We start from the raw sequence: 13,427 nt of genomic DNA, 5'->3' as shown, positions 1-13,427 counted from the left end.
GAGGCTTAGAAGCCTCCTTTCAAGAGGCTCAGCCTCCTTTCAAGAGGCTCAGGCCTCCTTTCAAGAGGCTCAGAAGCCTCCTTTCAAGAGGCCTGGAAGCCTCCTTCAAGAGGCTCAGAGCCTCCTTTCAAGAGGCTCGGAAGCCTCCTTTCAAGAGGCTCGGAAGCCTCCTTTCAAGAGGCTCGGAAGCCTCCTTTCAAGAGGCTCGGAAGCCTCCTTTCAAGAGGCTCGGAAGCCTCCTTTCAAGAGGCTCGGAAGCCTCCTTTCAAGAGGCTCGGATGTCTCCTTTCAAGAGGCTCGGAAGCCTCCTTTCTAGAGGCTTGTGAGCCTCCTTTCAAGAGGCTTGGGAGCCCCCTTCAAGAGGCTTGGGATCCTCCTTTCAAGAGGCTCGGAAGCCTCCTTTCAAGAGGCTCGGAAGCCTTCTTTCAAGAGGCTCGGAAGCCTTCTTTCAAGAGGCTCGGAAGCCTCCTTTCAAGAGGCTCGGAAGTCTCCTTTCAAGAGGCTCGGAAGTCTCCTTTCAAGAGGCTCGGAAGTCTCCTTTCAAGAGGCTCGGAAGTCTCCTTTCAAGAGGCTCGGAAGCCTTCTTTCAAGAGGCTCGGAAGCCTTCTTTTAAGAGGCCAGAAGTCTCCAAGAGACCTTAAAGTCTTGTATGAAGCTTGTATGATGAATAAATCCTAGAGCAGGGAAAGCCTTTGCTGTTGTCTTACTGATGTCGTTAAACCTAAGCTTGCTATCTATAATTACACCTAGGTCCCGAATCGATTCAACGCGATCAAGAGAAGCTGAGTTGATAAAATATTTAAACTCTATCCTGGATTGACGACGGGAGAATGATATTTGAACTTTTTTGCATTGAGCTCCATTCCGTTTTCCGTGCACCATCTTTGAAGTTCTTCGATATCGTTCTGGTGAGCCTGACAGTCGAGATGTGAGGATATTACCTTATAGATTTTTAGATCATCGGCGTATAGCAGGTGACATGATTTCAAACGGAAGCACAAATCGTTCACAAACAAGATGAAAATCAGTGGTCCCAGCACGCTACCTTGTGGGACACCTGACATGATGCTAAAGTTGCGGGAACTTGCTCCGTTGACTTTCACAGATGCAGTTCTTCATGATAAATAAGAATGTAGCCATCCAGTTATCCAATCGGGGAAGCCGAGGTACTTAAGCTTGTCAATCGTTAGATCGTGCGGAATCTTGTCAAACGCTTTCGAAAAATCGAAGTATATGGCATCAACTTGGTGCCGATTTTCAATTTCTGCCAAAAGGAAATTCACGTTTGTTGTGGTCGATCGATGCTTGACGAAACCATGTTGAGATTCAGAGATGAACTGTTGAGACGCCGCATACAGAGACTTCTGTACCAATTCCTCAAAAATTTTAGCCAGGCTGCATAAAATCGAAACTGTCCTCTGTAATTTGTGAGTAAAGGATTGTTTGTGAGTTAGGTCGGAGCTAGATACCGCATACACATATCGTCGTTTTCTGCAGGTTAACACGAACAGCTGTTTGCTCCAAGTTGTCACAATCGATCAGCTCAACTGAGTCGCATTTTAATCCGGATTTCACTGCAATCACTCCACCAGTAGCAGTACTGCGATCGCAACGAAAAACGGAATAGTTGGCAGCAAATTCGGAAGTTGCCACATCCGAACGTAGCCATGTTTCAGTAAACACTATGACATCATATTCGCAAGTGCTAAGTTTTAGGAAGAGTTCATTGGTTATTATGCGTATTCCTCGAGCATTTTGGTAGTAAACTGTGAGGAAGTGCGGGTCAGTTTCATTTGCGCGTGGATGGCAGTTGCTAGTACCAAGTGAAACGTTCGTAGTTAGTGGTGTTGATCTCCTTGGTTCGCGTTGGAGTTCGGAATCGCGGACTCTATCATAACTCTGAGTGGAGCCGTGGGTTTCCAAAAAACCCTACGCGGAGTGTTTCGATCTTCGAATTCTCGGAAAGAAATTTCGCTGGGCCACGTAACGTCTGTCAATGCTTTCTGCTTCAGTTGCATGTTTTTATTCACAGTCAACTAATATTTCGCCTTTGGCATTTTTTTCCACTTTCCTCCTCAAACATCTCTTATCTTTTGATCTTGACAGCTTTTTTAAATGGTGGAAGAACACCCAATTCTGGCGAAAACCTTGTATTCGGCCTCAACACCGGTTGGATCTACGCGGTACAATGCAATGGTATGTTTCGCACCCAAATACATGAACTACTGTTGAAATTCGTCGGTTTCAAAGCAGAAAAACGCACATTAATACCCAAAAAGTTGAAATTTTTTAATAAAAATACTGAGGAAAATTTATTCATGACATACGCAGGACAAACTACAATATTTTACTTCTATAAAGATATCAGCAGATATGTACAAAAAGACTTCATTTCGTCCTACGATTCGACGGTAGACCTCTTACGCTTTGAAACAGCACTGATTACAACTCCCAAGACAACTCCCATGAAGAAATCTCGTTTAACTTTACAAAAGGACCTAAGTAACATTTTTTCATGAATTAATTTGCATAGCGCAATCAACAGAACAACATGAAAGCTTTTGATTGCAGTACTCAAATTAATTCATGAAAAAAATGTTACTTAGGTCTTTTTGAAAAGTCAAGCAAGAAATCTCTTTCTGACGCTCGTAAAAAATCGCATCCTTCAACTACAGAATGTAATTCAATTTCTCATAAAATAATCAGATTTAGCACTAGGGTTCATCAGATTAGGACTCAACTCTGTTAGTGAAGCCATTATATTGAAGCTGGCAGACTCATGCTGTTTTGTTTTTGTTACTTCAAATTTCAATTGAATTGTTTTCCCTTGTCCGACAGGAAAGAGTTGCTGAATGGAACCATTGCTACATTAAAGCAGCAATTCACCCCTTAATAAATGGAATCGTCGCTGAAAGGTTACGCTACTGTGATTGCCCGCTGTTATCGAGTGCATGTCGATGGAACTGGGCCAACGCCAACTGATCAACAGATGCCTTTTCTTGGTGGGCAATAGCGTTGAGAGGTGTCGAATTTATTTTCTCTAAATATTTTGATGTAACTGGATCTCTCGAAAAGCTACTGAATAGGCCCTCGTCTCTAGTGTTTTATTTCAAAACGAAGGGGACTGATACGTTTATTGTAATAAGTACATCAGGCATGTTTTGGAGTCAAATGACAAAAATGCTTAAGGCTGTCCTGGGGTCCCAATGTTCAAAAAACTTCCGCTTTTAAAACTACACAAAATAACGACGGATCGAAGCTTCAATAGAAATCTACGAAACAGTGGCCTGTATAAACGCATGAATAAATTACCAGAGAAGCGTGACGGACGAGGAAAAAAAAACAAACTAATCCTGCACATTGTTTACTTGAGCATATTGTTGCAGCAACGCTTCACTCAGATCGATCTTGATTCCGTAACGAAGACATTCGAGAGTGAGAAGGGCCGTACAATTGCGAAGGATGGCAAATCGGATTATTACTTGTTACGAACGGAGAAAATAGCAACCCCGGGGTCCGATATCGTTCGGGATCACAGCGGCACAACATCAATCAGTATGTGTCGGTGTTAAGAATGATGTTTTACAAACGGACTTTTGCTAGCTAACAAAAGCACAATTATTGCAAGTTCAGGTAGATTCCTTTACTGCTTAGGTTTTTCTAATAGTTTCATTCAAATACTTCTAAAAAACAGTTTTGCAAGAACCAAATGTAGCGTGAAATGCACATGAAACTCAATTAGGGCATGTGTATAGATTTGCAATGATTTGGAAAGTTCCAGATGTATTTAGTTGTGGTACTGATCATGAAAGGTAAAGGACAAAGAAAACTGATGTTTCAGTTTTAAATTAATTTTAGCCTTACAATCACACAAATGTAAAACAAATCAAATTCCTTTTCATTGCTTTGCTTTTGATAAGATAACCATTGGATCTACGAGATGAGATCCAGGAGCATGTGTAACGCGGGTCAAATAAACTGGTCGAATATACAAAGTCTAACTTTTTGGAAATAATAATCATTATTTTAATTAATATGCTTACAGCACCTTCGTCACGCTGCGCATTCAATTAGCCTTACCAATAACTTAGCAGTCCAGTATGACCTCTGGTCAGCACATTACAACCTACAAGTCAAACATACTGCTACTTTGCCATCAATTTCAGCATCCCTGTAATCTGCAACATGTCTTTACAGGCATCACGTAAAGGCGTTCCTTCTGGGGCGTACACCTCAACAATTTCCTCCATGTTACGAAACGGAACTCACGGTCCGATTCTAAATGTACACTGCTTCATAGAATTCGAAACAAAAATCGTTACATTCGTAATTATAGGCCTCGTGATCCTGACGGAAAATTCCTGCTGATCACATTGAACAAATTATCAGCAGGAATCGGCACCGTTTGACATTCCCATCGCATTTCAATCGGAATCAAATCTATGCATCATGTGCCCTGCTGTGAGTGCTGATTTTGTTTGATTAAAAAGTTATTAACAACGAGCGAACGTGAGGGAAATTAAAGGGTGCATGTTGAGCGCGAAATGGCCACCAACGGTGTAGCGCAGATGTTGATGTTGCCGACTAAAAATCGCTTCGTCTGACTTTATTCCGAGGATGAGGAAACCCAAATTTCTTTTTCTATCATAAGTAAGCAGTGCCATGAAGGGTATTAAAACATCATAAACAAACATACTAGACATCACAAAGACAAGAAAGTCGTAAAATTTTAAACGTTTTACAACAAACGCCATGCCTTCTGCTCATTTGCCGCCTATAGATATAACGAACAGAAAGCAACATTTGTTATTACGGCTACAGCCGTTGAAGGTGCATGTTACATACAGGCAAAGGGAAGAAACATAAATCATCATCTGTTCCAAATGATCATGTTTAACATTTGACATGATGCTCTCACAGACTGACGCGCACGCTTTAACAGCGATTAACGGGATTAGTTTTCCGAAACAACTGGATGATGATGTTAGATACAACTATCTAAGAATTTCTGGCAGCCCCTTTTGCCGCTTGGCGTTAAGATGACGAAACTTTCAACTTCAATTATTTTACTTTTATTATTTCAGATATGCAATTAAATGTAGTATAGTAGAGTATTTTGAATAAATTCATGAAATCAGTCTCATCGAGTGCGGATGGCCAGACAAACATTTTTTTTCATAACTTGAACATGTCATATGGGTTAGTTTGGTCTTAGTTTTAATCTCAAAGTTGAACTTCATTCAAAACATTATTGAAAATAACGACAAGTCTGTTTGCCACATTGCTGAAATCCTGCATCTCCCGTTAAATATTCACCATTTTTGCATATTATATTATTTTATGGGACGACACTTAATAGAATTTTGTTTTCTAATTAGGAATTCCAAACCAAGTCAAAGGTAATAGAGGCAACTAAGATAGTTTCAATCCACTTTAACCACGTGAAAAATAAGAAAAAATGAGGCTTTATCAGACATTTGTTGATTGTATTAGTCACTAACGAAAGCAAGCAAACAGCGGGACTGACTTACGAAAAAATGCCAGACGTATTTATCGCCATAACTGACCCGCTAAACTATTGTAATGGTCTCTCATGTGTGTGTTTCCGATCTAACTCCCACTGGCTGGCAGTGATGTTATGGAAGAAAGCTGTCTGTTTTACAAAATTTACCGTCAGATTTAGTCCGGGAGTTAGATGGTGCTAGCTCTACTGCAGCTTCAGTGACCCATTTCAGACTGCCTGGTATTTCATGACCAGTCTGAGGTCACTTTTGCTCACAATAAGCCCCGCTTGTTCATGCTACCATTATCAAATGGATAATAGATCCATAAACAGGATTTGATATCCAGCGCGTATATAGTTTTTTTTTTACAAATTAGATCATAGTATATATATAATGAAACAATCTCACCAAGTTAATCCTTTTTGTGTATTATAACTGAGCCAGAGAAGAACACTTCCAGGACTGGCTTGTCGATGAGTGACCTTAGTTGCTTTTAACATATAAGGCCATGGCGACCTCCATCCCGTAAGTGGCCAGGGTGTGGATTTCGCCAAGCTGACAGCGTCTCTGGATGTGGTAGTTTTTCACACTTCAATCACTCCGAATTTCAATAATCCGATTTTCACGCAAAAATGAACCAAAGCAGCTGAAACTTTCATGATTCGCACAAGTCACTTTAAAGATATTTCACAATCCTAAATTTAATTACTGGAAATTTTACACTACATACAAGAGGAAAAAACAAATTATCAGAATACTCATTATTCTTCTGGGAGCTTGACGAAAAAAAACCTTTTCGAATACATTTCGCAATTTCCCAGGAAAGCTTGTTTTAGCAGGAAATTGCTTTCCAAAATCACGTACGCTCAAATCGCAAAGTACTTAAAAGTCATTTCCAATTAAGCACAAGCATTTCTAGAACGGCAGTGCATGAGCTACTCGCAAGTGGCCTTGCAGCTCGGAAATCTTATCGTCGGATTTTATTCTTACGAGTTTTCAAAAGGTTGGGGGCTACAAGACTGAAAAACAAAAATTTCGCATTTTAGATGCATGGGAGCTTGCATTGTATAGCCACCCACGATTTGTACAATCACATATGCTATGCTATGCTATGCTATGCTTTAGATACATGGGAGCTGAAAACTGGCTATACATTTTCTGGAGCAGCTTTCAGGATTTGGTAGCATCATTGGATTCAATAAGAAACCAACATGCATTCCCAACAGACTATTGGGCTTCGGTGCCTCTCTGAAACGGGATTTCTGTTGAGTTTTTATTAGCTACATTGTATAATAATCTGATTGGAATGGAATAGAATAATATTTCAATCCTTGGTTTTGGTTCATGTTTTGAGAATATCTGTTGTTACCCTAAACCTAGCAATGTTCAAACAAATACCAAAAATCCACATGTTTCATAAAAAAGAGAAAAAACAAGTCTTCAAATTTTTCACAGTTACGCGTTATTTGGGAGAGGGAGGGGGTTCAAATAATGTTACTTTTTGTTACGTGGGGGAGGAAGGGGGTCAAAAACTCCGATTTTTGCGTTACGTAATTTGTGAACAGACCCTAAGAAAAAAAAGGAAATTATCATATTCTAAATGTTATTTGAAATCAGATTCGATTGTGTGTAAATCGGATTAGTTCAATTTTGGTACGGTTAATTGATTTGAACAGGTTTAGCTTTTCCCAATCTCAGCCTCTTGAAAGGAGGCTTCCTCGGTCTCTTGGAAGGAGGCTCCCTCGGTCTTTTGGAAGGAGACTTCCGAGCCTCTTGTAAAGAGACTTCCAAGCATCATGGAAGGAGACTTCCAAGCCTCTTGAAAGACGGCTTCCGAACCTCTTGGAAGGAGACTTCCGTGCCTCTTGAAAAGAAGCTTCCGAGCCTCTTGAAAAGAAGCTTCCGAGCCTCTTGAAAGGAGGCTTCCGAGCCTCTTGAAAGGAGGCTTCCGAGCCTCTTGAAAGGAGGCTTCCGAGCCTCTTGAAAGGAGGCTTCCGAGCCTCTTGAAAGGAGGCTTCCGCGCCTCTTGAAAGCAGGCTTCTGAGCCTCTTGAAAGGAGGCTCTGAGCCTCTTGAAAGGAGGCTTCCTGAGCCTCTTGAAAGGAGGCTTGAGCCTCTTGAAAGGAGGCTTCTGAGCCTCTTGAAAGGAGACTCTGAGGCCTCTTGAAAGGAGGCCTGAGCCTCTTGAAAGGAGGCCTGAGCCTCTTGAAAGGAGGCCTGAGCCTCTTGAAAGGAGGCTTCTGAGCCTCTTGAAAGGAGGCTTCTGAGCCTCTTGAAAGGAGGCTTCTGAGCCTCTTGAAAGTAAGCTGAGGCCTCTTGAAAGGAGGCCTGAGGCCTCTTGAAAGGAGGCCTGAGCCTCTTGAAAGGAGGCTTCCTGAGCCTCTTGAAAGGAGGCTTCCAAGCCTCTTGAAAGGAGGCTTCCAAGCCTCTTGAAAGGAGGCTTCTGAGCCTCTTGAAAGGAGGCTTCTGAGCCTCTTGAAAGGAGGCTTCTGAGCCTCTTGAAAGGAGGCTTCTGAGCCTCTTGAAAGGAGGCTCTGAGCCTCTTGAAAGGAGGCTTCTGAGCCTCTTGAAAGGAGGCTTCTGAGCCTCTTGAAAGGAGGCTTCTGAGCCTCTTGAAAGGAGGCTTCTGAGCCTCTTGAAAGGAGGCTTCTGAGCCTCTTGAAAGGAGGCTTGAGCCTCTTGAAAGGAGGCTTCTGAGCCTCTTGAAAGGAGGCCTGAGCCTCTTGAAAGGAGGCTTCCTGAGCCTCTTGAAAGGAGGCTTCTGAGCCTCTTGAAGCAGGCTTCTGAGCCTCTTGAAAGGAGGCTTCCGAGCCCCTTGAAAGGAGGCTTCCGAACCTCTTGAAATGAGTTTTCCGAACCACTTAAAAAGAGGTTTCCGAGCCTCTTGAAAGGAGGCTTCCGAGCCTCTCGAAAGGAGGCTTCCGAGCCTCTTGAAAGGAGGCTTCCGAGCCTCTTGAAAGGAGGCTTCCGAGCCTCTTTAAAGGAGGTTCCCGAGCCTCTTGAAAGGCGGATTCGGAGCATCTTGAAAGGTGGATTCGGAGCATCTTAGAAGGTGGATTCGGAGCATCTTAGAAGGTGGACTCGAAGCATCTTGAAAGGTGGATTCAGAGCATCTAGAAAGGCGGACTCGGAGCATCTTGAAAACGGCTTTGAAGCATCTTGAGGAACGGCTTTGGAGCCTTTTGAAAGAAGTCTTCGAAGCCTTTTCAAAAGAGACTTCAGAGTCTCTTGAAACTTTCGAGCTGCATAGTAGTAGGCTTTCGAGGCACTTAGAAGGAGGTTAGGAGGAAGATAGGGAGGTAATTCTGCATATTAAAATTTGAGACCTTCTCGAAAAGTACCGATTTTCGACATTTTGGTATCAATCGATCGACGAACTCTATCGTTTCGCTTCTATCAGTGATTATAAAAGCGCTTTGTGAAAAGAAAATCTGTTCTTCTTAGGCGTCGATTGTGGTCTCGGGATAGCGGCCGTACACATATTACGTAAGCACTTTTGGGGGTAGGGGGTCTGCTGTTTTCTGACGCGCCATATAAATAAAAAATCATTTGTATGGGAAAAATCATACATGGGGGGAGTGGAGGTCGAAAAACCCAGAAAAATCGCTTCGTATTAACGTTTGATTGCTGTGAGTGATTCGAAAAACGCATTGTGGATTGAAAATCGACTCTTTTCAGGACCAGCATTTTATGAAAAGAAAGGGTTGATAGCAAACAATGGCGTCGGTTGCATTCCCGCGGTACTGAAGAAAGTTTCCGTCAGTATCAGAATCACAAACGCTCGTCGGAGAGCAACGCTGAAGAAACGTTGGCGTCAGTAGCAGTCAAGTGATATTTTCTTTCAAAATTCAGATTTTATTTCTGTTTGTAATTGGAAAGGAACATTATTGAGAAAAATCGGTTATTCCCAGATACACTAGAGGAGGTTCAGCCGAGACGAACATACTTCAAAGGGCAAATCATAATCGCTTCGCGACGCTGCAGAAGTTTTTTCTCCATGGATGGCAAATCATCTGACGTTAATTTCAGAGTAGACAAAAGAAATTTTCTTTCAAAATTCTGATTTTGCCTATGACTGCAGTGGACAAGCGCATTGTCGGTTCGTCTCTCAAGTCTCACAGGAGGTTGAATGGGAATGGAAATGCGAATTTACTGTCGTCAGATTCCAGAAAAAAAACTTTATGCGATTAGAAAGACATATGAGCTGAGTATTGGAGGCTGAGGGCTAAGGGTCCCTCCTTAGCCGTGCGGTAAGACGCGCGGCTACAAAGCAAGACCATGCTGAGGGTGGCTGGGTTCGATTCCCGGTGCCGGTCTAGGCAATTTTCGGATTGGAAATTGTCTCGACTTCCCTGGGCATAAAAGTATCATCGTGCTAGCCTCATAATATACGAATGCAAAAATGGTAACCTGGCTTAGAAACCTCGCAGTTAATAACTGTGGAAGTGCTTAATGAACACTAAGCTGCGAGGCGGCTCTGTCCCAGTGTGGGGATGTAATGCCAATAAGAAGAAGAATTGGAGGCTGATAAAGAGCTTATTTCGTCACAATTTGGCTTGTCCAGCTAAAAAACTAGCTTATTCAACTTAAATGAATCGCCTGCTTTGAGCGTGCTTACAGCGGCACACTAGGAGTTAACTTTTGAAAATCAGTATGGCGAAAGGCATCTAATGTTTAATATATCGAAAATAAGCACCTTAATCGAAAAAATATTTGGTAAGCGTAGTAGCGGACACCTTCCTACATAACTGGTACCAAATAGTTTTTCGTGAAAAGTTCCTACTGTTGAAAAAACCCGCGTTAGATGTCTTTCGCCATACAAACTTCAGGTGGTTAACTCTTGCCGGCTATTTTTACATATACGTTAGCGCCTGGGTACGGCAGCGGCGGGTAGGAAACCAACCACTGTATCTGATTCATTGTTTGTTGGGTAGTAAGACGCCTGTGGAGTTTTATTCATCCGAAAGAATTTCAATTTCTTCCTCATTAAAATTTTTGTTACCTCTTCATGAAAACTCAAGGTTTTGCCTTTCTGGAATCTCTTAGGGCTCATTCACAAATTACATAACGCATCAAGGGGTGGGTGGGTACACAATATTGCGTTACAAAATGTTACGGTTTGTCTATGGGGTGGGTGGGTTTTCTTAGTTCTGTTACGGGTAACATTTATGATAATAAAATAATATAAAAAACAAAATTTCTAAATAAATTCAAATTTGACAGTATTATTATGTACTATGAAGGAAGTTAAGTAAGAGTTCACTAAAAATACCAATTTATCATTTTTGTGAAATTTTAGTAAGACGTTATGCGTCACAGATGGGGGTGGGTGGGGATGGGGATAGAGGAAATGTTACAAACAAGTCACGGAGGGGTGGGTGGGGGTTCAAATCTATGTTTTTTTTGCGTTATGTAATTTGTGAATGAGCCCTTAATTGATTTTCTGGAAATAGCTGAGAAAGCATAGCATAGCATAGTTACGGTGTACTTCGTAGATTGGACATCTATTGATTTCAGTTAGTTGGGCAAATCACGAACCATATGGCGGTAGTGAACAAACGTCAAACTAGAGCAAATCCGATGCGCGCGCCACGAGTGTTCGATTGGCCAACTAATGCTTATTTGAATTGACCAGCAAATCAGTGAACAATGGAAATTTCGCCTGTTTGGCTATGTTATTGTGCTATCCGAAAAAGGGCGTTCACGTCTCTTAAATTAAGACTTTCGAAACTTTGGGTTCTAGATTTTTACTCACAAGTATATGTTTACCATTTCATTTAACATTTTGTCTCGATCAGGTAGACTACATTGAAGATTTTTGAAATTTGTCTATTCGACGTCCTTTTGATATCATGTCCAAGCTTTCAATTAATAAAACGCAGCATTTTTTTTTTAGATTAAGCCAACAAGACGTATTGTTGAATTCAATAATCGAACTATTATTGAATTGAAAAGACTTGATTGTTGAGACTAAAATATTTAGTGTTTAAATTAACAATATTATTTTGGTTTTAACAATATTTTATGTTGTTTTAAACTTACCTGATTGTGCATCAGCGTGTGTTTTATTATGCTGTACGCATAATTTGAAAAAAACGATAAAAAGTGAAACGGTGAAAATATTGAGCAAACGTTTTCAACCAGTTAAAAACAGGTAAATTGACAGCAAATATAATATTTCAAACATTATGATTAATAACAACACATTCCCATTATGTTACAGGTTTCATAATAAATATTCACCTGTTATCAAGGTCACAGATATCTCGAAAACAGGACAAGGCTTCGTCAGGCCAAAATACCTCCATTTCATTAGTCATCCCTGGTCTAACGCCCCAGGTGTGAACATAGCTCAGGAGTTATTATTCTTCCTCAAATGTAGTTTTGTGTTAACATGAATGAAACATTATTGTTTAATAAAGTATTATTTTGTTAACAACTGGTAACGCATCAGCAATTTGATTTCATTTCATTAGAAAAATTGTATATGATTATATACAGTATTATGACACATTATAGTTTCAACAATATTATCTTGTTGAATCAATCATGTATGCATCATTAAATAAACAATAATATTGTTGATTTTACCATAATGTGATCTTATGCTACGATTGTGGAATGAACAAAATTCTGGATTGATTCAAAATGAAAATATTATTAGCCTTGAGCTAACAATATTTATTGTTGAATTCGAACCAGAATATTGTTGTTTCTACAATATGTTTTTCTGCGTTAACTTAGTTAACTTAGGAAATGGCAGTCAAAAATAATAACTAAATTTCTGAAATTCACATAGACGCTCAGATACCAGGTTCTTGTATTATGTATCTTGTTGTTGACAACTATATAATAACACTATTTATCATTTAGTATATTAAGTGATACTAGCGTTTCACGCTGTAAATATTAGATGAAGAGCAATGTACCCTTAGACAATGTTGTAGGGGAAAAATAGCGCTAGGAATCCGCCATACAAAGCTTTTTGGAATCCCGCCTATGGAATGAGTTATTGGCTGAATACTAATGATAATGAAATGATAAGTTCAATCCCTGCTTATGGCGTTTCATTAATATTTATGCTTTCTCTAAACATTTATTTGCAAACTTATGCTGGTCTCAGATCATGTTTCCACCAGTTATTCGAAGAAATGATACCGTGACATCGGTTCGGATCTAATTAAGGTGAAGGTGGGTGAAGTACCAAAACAAAGCTTTGAAAGTGTTGGTTGGTACAATACAAACTGTCATATACTGTAGTAGTATTGGTGTCGTATTTATGAAAAAACAAAGAATATTAGTAGGGTGGTTCAAAAAACTACCCAGCTCCACCACGCTCACTTGATTTTGTCCCATGCTCCGCTATTATGGGAAACTAAATCATTCATTACACTGGCTACAGCGCCCCCCCTCCAAACGCTGGCGAAAAGAGTACCCACATAGCTGAAAGCAACATTCCAGAGACTTCACTGAACGCACCTTAGGGAAGACCCGTTGAAATAGCATTTTATACTCCGCTCACCCCCATGTCACACTTTTTGTATGAAGTATCTACTCCTGGTGAGATAGATATGTATCACAAAAAAATCTGGTTATTTTGTTGAATTACACAAACACAATGTCAGCGGAACGGAAACGGCAAATTTGACGGAAAATATATGGGCTAACTGTCAAATTTCCGTTTCTGTTCCGCCGACATTGTATTTGGGGCTTTATTATCATGCTAAAGATTTGCAACCTCGATTAAAATCGACTCCCAACTATTGGAACGTCCATTTAATATGCATTGTCGAAGGAGTTAAAGCTCGTGAATTTCCTCCAGTCATATGGTCTTCCCCTCACCAGCGCCCAATCACGGAGTACCACAATCAGAATAATGTAAAATTCAATCTCGCCATATCAACTGCCATACAAACCTGAAACG

This window comes from Armigeres subalbatus, chromosome 1 (genome assembly GCF_024139115.2).
Source record: "Armigeres subalbatus isolate Guangzhou_Male chromosome 1, GZ_Asu_2, whole genome shotgun sequence".
In the NCBI taxonomy this organism is placed as follows: Eukaryota; Metazoa; Arthropoda; class Insecta; order Diptera; family Culicidae; genus Armigeres; species Armigeres subalbatus.
Note: the sequence above shows the minus strand (reverse complement) of the source record.